At 38.1% G+C, this 9,263-nt stretch overlaps 1 pseudogene; it reads right to left on the bottom strand.

The window, feature by feature from the left end:
* The window catches only part of LOC111168227 (TNF receptor-associated factor 1 pseudogene), a 69,163-nt pseudogene extending 62,454 nt beyond the window's left edge, over nt 1-6,709 (bottom strand).
* Between the last annotated feature and the right edge of the window lie 2,554 nt (nt 6,710-9,263).

Raw genomic sequence — 9,263 nt, 5'->3', positions numbered from 1 at the left:
CTGTTCAAGCTCCTCTGGGGAGGGGACCAGCCGCACGGAGTCTGTGCTGGGAGAAGAGGTGAGTACTGGCCGGACCACCCTCCCTGATGAGCAGGAATCTGATGATTTTACCTTCTCGCTGGCTTGTGTGGTTCAACGTCACAGCAGGGATGAGACAGGAATTACCCTTTGTGGTGAAAAAAATCCCCTGGATGGTGACTGCCGGCTCTAGGAGTGGCCAGTCATTCTTTTGAGCAAGAGGGAGGAGGAGAGCAAGTCAGAGAGAAAAAGGAACCGTGTCACGGACTTTCAGGAGCCACAGTTAGAGTTTCCCCTGTCGGAGGACCTCAGGCTGACGCTGGCTTCCTCCACCTCCTGCCCGGGGGACAGGGGCAGAAAGACCCCCAGTGGGTGACTTGTCTATGTTCCCTGCAACCTCGGAGCAGCCTAGGATTCTCGGTGTGGGTGTTCACCGCCCCACTGGAAATCCCCAGGGTTCTGGTCAGGTCCAAAAATGCAAGTTCCATGCATATTAGTTCTGCCCAGAGTATCTTAGGTAAAAGTCACTTTCGCACGGCGGGTCTCGGTTACCCCATCTTGGCGCTGCCACCGCCTCCCAGCAGCCCCGCGGGAGCTTCCGGTTGCACAAGGACACTTGGTGGCATCTTTACATTTTATCTTAATTTTCTCTATGTCTACCTGAGGCCCGGGGCTGTGTATCACTTCTCTAATACACTACTTATAATAGAACTCAAGGAATGTTCAATAATGAATCAATAATATAGTGAGCTCAATGAGCATATACAATGCTTATCTTTTGTATCCATCATTTTAAGCTGCGTTTAAAATCTTTATTTGTATACTGTAAAGTTAAGTAAAATGAATTAGAGCCAGTGAAGATAATTATTAGAGCCAGTGAAGACAGTGAATATAATTATTCACAGGGGAGAAATTCTTTGAAAATTGATCAGTTACTTCCAAATATATTGTCTTACTTTTGAAAAAATGAAACTGAATCAAACCATCGACCCGCTTAATCAAAGTGGACTGAATTTCATCAAACTATTTTCCGGGGCTTCCCTGGTGGCGCAGTGGTTGAGAGTCCGCCTACCGATGCAGGGGACGTGGGTTCGTGCCTCGGTCCGGGAGGATCCCACATGCCGCGGAGCGGCTGGGCCCGTGAGCCATGGCCGCTGAGCCTGCGCATCTGGAGCCTGTGCTCTGCAGCGGGTGAGGCCACAGCAGTGAGAGGCCCGCGTACCGAAAAAAAAAAAAGAAAAAACAAAAACAAAAACTATTTTCCGACAAATGAAGTATTTATAATCATGGGCTTTTTTGGGACTAATTTTCTTTAAAGATTTTTTAATATATTAGGTCACCCTTAACCTTTGATGAAACAACCTCCCCACTATGTAATATGATTTAGATGTATCATAAAAATTTCCCTATCCCTAGAATACCTTTTTCATTCAGTTCACTGAAGGCCCAAAATCCAATCTGAGATGTATTCCTTTGATGAAAGCTTACTTTCATCTTTCAAAATGGAAATCTTTTGGAATATGACATAAGTTATCAAATAATCAACAAATTTACAGATCTACTCTATACAAATGCTTTGAAGATTAAATTTATTGGGCTCTTTCCATGGATTTTCTGGTTATTGGGGTCTTAAGAAAGAAAAATTAAAGACCATATTGAGTGAAAGGGTTTGGGAAAGGGAAGACTGAAGACAGAAGAATTTTCTTATCCTACATATTTGCTCATAGCTGTCATTCTTTGTAGCCCTATTGGCCAAGTACTGTATTGATGTAAGGTCCAGAGCATGTTGTTTAACCCTCAAAACCCTCTAAAACCAATAGATAGTTTTATATAAGCTAACAAATATTTATTAAATCCCTACTGTGTGTCAGTAGGTGCACCTTTCTTAGGTGCTTGGGATACAGCAGTGAAGCAAACAGATAAAACTCCCTGCCCTATTTAAGCTTATCTTCTACCAGGAGAAGTTAAGTAATAAACAGTAATCATAATAAGTAAGCAAATTATATAGTTTTTTTTAGAGTGATGGTTACTATGGGAAAATAGAGCAGCTTAAGGGGAGGATTAAGAGTGCCAGAGGTGAGGCAGGTTGCAATTTTAAATGAGAAGATCAGGGTAAGCCACACTGAGTCTGTAATACAACAATCCTCAAAGGTTTAAGGGTAAAGGTTGTTGGCCGTGAGAATATCTGAAGAAAAGACTATTCCTAGTGAAGTGAACAACCAGTTCCAAGGCACTAAGATGGGGACATATTTGGCATGTTCAAGTAGAACAGAGAGGCTAGTGTGCTTGGAAATGAGAGAGCAAGAAGGAAAGGAGAGAAAGCAGTGAGGTCAGAGAGATACTGGGGTGAGGGATGAAAGAGGTGGCCTTGTAGGAGTTGGCTTTTACTCTGAGTGAGATGTGAAGCCGTTGGAAGGCATTAAGCAGAGGACTGACATGATTTGACTCATAGACAATTCTAACTCTGTATTAAGAAAAAACTGTAGGGAGGCAAAGTTAGTAGCAGGGAGTCTAGTTAGAAAACTATGGCAATAATCTAGGTGAAGATGTTGCGTTTGGGACTGGGGGAAGACCACAGGAAATAGGAAGAAATGATCGGATATATTTTGAAAGTAGAGCCAACAGGATTGGCTGATGGATCAGATGTGGGATATGAGAGAAAGAGCAAGAAAAAGGTTGACTCCAAAAATGTAGGCCTGGGATCATCATCAAGTGATAGGGGGAAGACTGCAGGTGGAGGAGCTGAAGGAGAGAAGACCAGAAGTTCCATTTTGGACATGTGAAGTTTAAGATCCCCATTAGCCACCCAAATAGAGGTTTTCAGTAGGCAATTTGGTACGCAACTCTCAAGTTCAGAAGAGAGGTCTGGGCTAAAGACATAAACTTGGGAGACTTATGGCATATACATAGAGTTTAAATCCACAAGACTGGTTGAGATCACTAAGGGAGGGAATGCATATGGAGAAGAAGAAAAAAAACTAAACTCTGTGGCACTTCAACATTGAAAGTTCAGGCAGAAAAGGACAAACCAGTAAGAGGAAACCAAGAAGCAGCAACCAGTGGCATGGGAGGAAAACCAGGTGAGCATGGTGTCCTCCAAGGCAAGAGAAAAAAGTGTATCGAGAAGGAAGGAGGTCTTAACTCTGCCAAATGCAGCTGACATGTTAAGTAAAATGTGTCCTGAGAACTGACCATACATGCATTTAGCAGCATGAATGTTACTGGTGACCAGAGCAAGGATGGATGGCATGATGGGGGCAAAATCTTGATGGGAAGGAGTTTAGGAGGTAGAAACAGAGAGTGAGCAACAACAACTATTCCAAAGAAGCAGATACAAGTATTACATCTGTTTCACAAAGGCTCCAAGAGGGTTTGTACTTGCCCAAGTGCACATACCAGTATCCAGTACAGCTGGGACCTAAAAGCAGATTTGCTTGAATTCAGAATCTATCCTATACAGTCTGGGATCTGCCCTGTTCACAGATACAATAATTTAGTGAACAGAGAAACATGAACTAAAAATAATCATTGATCTCTCATCTTCTGTGTTTTTCTACCAAAAATTCAGACTAGTGTTCTTATGGTCTTCCACAGCATAAAATCCCCTCTCATTTTCTAGTTCCTTCCTCTGTGTGGTCTTGTTGTTACCTCACTTGTGTAAGCATTATCCTCACTCATCTGACACTCTTCTCTTAAAAAAACAAAAAAACACTTCTCTTGTTTACCTTTATGTCCAATTATCACATTCAACTGTTTCCAGATCTCTGAATCTATATGTTATTTCCCATTTACCTAGGAATCAATGTCCTTCAGTCCATTTCATCTCCCAGTAGATTCTGTCTGTAAGATCTATAATAAAACCACTACTGATTCTGACTGAGAGGTTAACATGCCTCATAGAGTCAGAAAATAGAGTGAAGAATCTTTGTGTTCATGTATTGGTATATGGTTGAGGGTGGAGGAAGTGGCAGACAAGGAACAAACAAAGCTGGAGATAAAACTCCAGAGTAACCTAAATTTCTAGTAACATCCCTAGCAGTGTTGGCAGAAAATGAATCCAAGGGTGGAAAAAAGCAATATGGTCCATAGCATGACAAAGAGAGGAATTGGAAAATAGAGTTTCATACCAAAAAGCTGGCAGAACACACGAAGTGGGGGAGGGAGGGAGTCATAACCATAGACTTGGGCCAGTCAGATGGCAGGGAAGACAGTGAGAATGAACCCGGGAGCACAGATGACTTGGCATGAAGTGCCCTGCTTTTACTTCTCTCCTCATGGCCCGTCTTCAAGTGCCTTATTTGTTCTACTAAGTATTACCAAAACTCCTCCTTACACTGGAAATAGTCATAGTGACAAGCTCAGTATAAACAGAACCTCTATTCTACAATGCACTCTGTTCTGGGTCACTGGAAACACTGATTTCTTCACAGGTGCTACTAACCTTTATTAATATGACAGTCCTAGTCATGATATACATCTTTGCAACAAGCTGGTCTGTTCATGAGGGATTTATATGTTTTTTCAGCCTGTTTTTGTGTACACTGATCTTTTCTATGTGTATTGCCAGCCTTATCTCAATGAAAGCCCATGACTCACGATCTGTGTCCCTGAGTCATGCTCTGAAGTTAGGTGAGTTAGCCTTAATTTGGTTCTTTCCACTTATCAGTGTAAGCCTTGTGTCCCGGAGAACTTTGTTTTGTTTTCCTTCCTAGCACTTGGAACTCCCTCAATTGGTAGTTGATAACTTCCACAAGTATGCATTTTACATGAAGGAGTGAAAGTTGGCTCAATGACAGGCAAGAAGAATAAAGCAAATTGGCACTGAATAGAAACTGTGTTGTGAAAGACATTAATATTGAGGAAAGCAGAGATTTTGTAGATAAAGTTTCTTGTTTGCTTCATTGTAAACCAATTGACTTCACTCTCTAACTGTAGGTCACAAAGGAAGATGACAACCCTGGAGAACTTGATAGATATGGGAGGGGGAGATGAGAGGGAGACGTCTTTTCCATTCATGTATCTGAGATTAAATTATTGTACCAGAAAGGGAAGAGTGGATTAAATAAGAGAGTAACATGCAAGCACCAAGTATTTCTATCATAGCCTGATGCCCCAGAAGGAAAATAGTCTGAACTTGATATCCTGACATTGTCTGTTATTTAAAAAGCCTTATGAACTAATAACATCTGAGAACCTGAGAAATGTGCCTGGAACTGAACTATCTGGTCAGGAAACACATAGACAATGGTCTGAGTAATTCATTTATATGTTAGAACAGATAAGAGAACTTATTTAACTGTCAAAGTGTTTAGAAGGAGAATCTTGAAAGTGTACTTAACATTTTCCTTTTCTTTTTTGCTCTACTATTTAAACTTCACTAATTTACTGTAGTCATTTTTTCAGCAAAGAAAGCTTAATTTTTTGCTAATTTTTCACATGGATTTTCAGACTTTTAAGTAAAGAATTCTTTACATCCTAGGAATTTTGCAGACTCATTCATAATAGTTTTAAACATGTTTAACACTTTATTACTCATTCTCAATGGGTAATACAAAATTAATTTTTATTTGATGTTGTAACATATTATGTTTCTTTTCCAAAAAACTCATCTACTTTTGGTCTATAACAAGATATTAATAAAATGAGAAGGCCAAGTGTTATTTAGCATCCAGGATAAAGCCAGCCTGTGGTTCCATACTTTTTATATATTACAGACATGACTAATTCAGAAGTAGATTGTTCTTGAATAGGCATATATTATGTTCCATTTTAACAAAAATAGATCTTTGTTCCTTCTTCCCTTTACTTTTCCTCTGAAAAATATTCATGGAGTCTCAGCTATTGTCCAGGTGCTGTGATAGATGTCATAGATAGAGCTGTAAACAAGCAAAACAGACATGTTTCTTGCTCTCACGGACCTTACACCTAGGGAGATGGCCAGTTACTGAAGAAATCCTTATACAGTCCCAGTGGTCAGCACTATATAGACAAGTATAAGGAAATATATATTAATCTGTGCATCATGCTTCCCTGGGGAAAGGAACTAAAGTACAAGAAGCATTAAGCTAGATGTAAGGGAGGAGATTTGGGAGGCAGGTACATTCCAGGCTGGAGCTTGGTACAGTGGTCAGGATCGGATCATGAACAAGCATGATTTTTCAATCTTTCCCCTGAACCCAAAACTGGAGATGCCACAAAGGTAAAAAAGAATTCTGAGGGATCCCAGAATCTACATCAAAGACTGTGAAAAGTCCTTGGAGACCAGAAGGTGGGTCAGGTCCCGCAGAACCTAGAGGAAATCTTTCTAGTTCTATACTTTCCTCTCTTCACATTTTACTGGCCGGCTCAGTGCCTCCTCTGTCCTACTGGGTTCATGGGAGTGGACAGAAAACCTAAGTTCCAGTCAAGCACCTGCAACAGGTGGTAGTTCATCTGGACATCACTGGCCCCAAGTTAGGGAGGAAGAATAGACTAACTGCCTAGTGCAGGAGGACTGAGTGGCTTTCCATCACCAAGCCCCTACTGGGTAAGTACAAGGAGAGACAGCCCCCAGAAAAAAGCAGTGTTTGGCGCAGGTTGAGGGTGGGCAGGTTACAAAATGCAATACCAGATGCTCTTCTCCTTTTGTGGTCACCCTCCAACACACATTATCTTTACCAAGAGGTGTATCAGCTCGGATCTGAGTTGTCATCTCTCCCCTCAGGTACACATACATCACCAGCAAGAAAGATGGCAGTTCCACTAATATGAGCACAAAGGAAAAAATAAACAGACATCTGAGGGGTACAAGTGCAAGCTCTATGAAAGAGTCCACCTATCCACGAGAAAGCAAAATTACTGGACCAGATTAAAATACACAATATCCCTATCAAGAATAAAGAGAGAATATTTTAAACGTCAAAGAGTTTAAAAGAGCTATTAAGCAGCAAAAAATTAATATTGAAATAAAGGACTTAATTTCTTAGGGACATTGAGAAAAAATACCAAAAATTATTTCTGAAAAGTTTGCAAGTGACTCTTCTTATTAATGAGACTCTTAAACAAAAAGAAAGAGATTTTTTTCTGATTTGATCATTGACTACATATTAAAAAGTTCCTCAAGCCTTTCTTTAGGACTCATTCTTTAGCAGAAAGAAAACAAACAGATGATTCTCAGCAAAAGAAAATTATTTTTTCATAAATAACACAAATAATGTATAAATATATACTTACTAAATTAAGTTCAACACAGAAGTATGTAGAGGAAAAAGTGAAAGTCTCTCTTCAACATCACTCTCAACAGTTTGCTTTTCTTTTTCTAACATAAGTAGGATAATACCGTGTTATTCTGTAACTTGCTTTTATCGTGTAAAATATATTTTTAATATATATAATATATATGTATTTCCATGGCAGTACTTATAACTCATCTCTTCTTTTTTAAATTATTTGTCTTGATTTTCTACTTTATTTTAAAAGTGATTATATATGTTCACTATAAAAAATCAAACAACACACAAATGTATATAAAGCAAAGTCAAAATTCCTTTTCATCTGTCAACCCCTTATCTTTTTATCCATTTACATACACACATGAAAAATAATATGAATTTATATATATTATATTATTATTTGTTTGTTTGTTTCCAGTGCTGTGAATTCAAACACTGAAAAGAGAAAAATATGCTTCCACTCAGATGCGTAATGAGAAAAGAATACATTCGTTTCCCATTCCACACCAGTACATACATGTAAGCTCTTCTGTTACAGTTTGGCTATGAATGGAACCAGGCTATATATATGACTGCCACAGTTTATTTGCTCACTTGATAATATTTCTTGGCAACCATCTCTGGTTAGCATATGGAACTAAATTATTGTATTGATGAATGAGAATTCTAGGTTTTACCATTCCAGCCCAGATAGCATCTAGGTCTTTTAACAGAACTATTTGGAATGCTATTAGATTGAACCTAATTCTAAAGATAAAACCACATGTTTTCTGTATAAAAAGGGATAATACACAAACATCTGTCTGGAACAAACAGTAGCAAACTATATACAGTATTTGAATTCTCCTTTCATTAAGCTTATGGAGCTTAGTAATATCACAGATGCATTCCATCCTCCAGGCAGCTCTTGGCCTTTCCAAAATTGTACTTGAAAAACTGGAATGAATTATGATGAAATATCAAGTAATTATTAGTCTAAATAATTTTCTACAAAAAATTGGAAAGGCATATTTAGGGGGATTTTACAAACACAAAGGAAACAGATAGGGTAAGTTTTTAATTTTAGTAATCACTGCAGTTCAGAAGTAGTCTTCGCCTTTCTTCTTATTGTTTTCAGTGAAATAGTCCTGCTTTTCTTTTATAGGCTATATCTCTGGTTTAGCTTAACTAGGTTAATAATAACTTACTGGTTGGTAGTAAAAAAAAATTACTATTTTTCTAAAATTTTTACTATTAAACTCATGAAATTTTATAGAGTCACTGGAAAAATCTAGAGATATAAAATTATTTCCATTTGGTTCTTCAAACACAGGTCTGTATTCTTCTTTTTAATATTGGGCATTAGACAAATTAACATTTTTATTAGACTTATTAAACTCATTTTAAAAAATCAAAAATTTTACATAGAATCTCTTTCAATTACTATTTTTCTTCAGTTACTTTATATTTGAAGCTATGAGAACAAAGAGAAAAAAATGAAATGAAATATAAAATATAAAGACAGAGAAATAAAGAGTTTCATATGCAGTTCAGTGTGAATAGTAACCAGTAAAAGACAAGAAATCTTGCTTCCAACTTACAAATGATTAAATAAACAATAGTTAAGTTAATCAAAGCTTCATGTTGCCATTATTCGAAAAAAAATAATTATCCCTCCCTCTTGGTTCCAACTGGTTATTTTTGTGTAGTTTCTGCTGCTAAATCTGGATTCTTGTGGAGAAGGAATATCTTATTCCCTTTAGTCTCCCCACAGTAAGACACACAGGGCACCTTGTTAGTGCTCAACACAGTACTTGAATTAATAAAGCAGGACATTTGTAGTTTTTTCTGAACATTATCTTCAAGTTGGGGCAACAAAATGAACACAATTTTATTTTGCAATGTTTCTCCTTGGGGTAGTAAAAACATGTGTGATTCCTCTAATCTTTTCTGCATATCATGTCCAAGTTGACATAAATTCATTCTCATCCTGCCATTGGAGACACCAATGATGTCTCTGTTTTAGGATCTAAAAAAAAAAAACCAAAAAAACAA

The sequence above is a fragment of the Delphinapterus leucas genome, chromosome 12, assembly GCF_059928025.1.
Source record: "Delphinapterus leucas isolate spDelLeu-1000000601 "Yukka" chromosome 12, BTC_Dleu_Yukka2, whole genome shotgun sequence".
NCBI lineage: Eukaryota > Metazoa > Chordata > Mammalia > Artiodactyla > Monodontidae > Delphinapterus > Delphinapterus leucas.
Note: the sequence above shows the minus strand (reverse complement) of the source record. Positions and strands in the feature narration are given on the sequence as shown.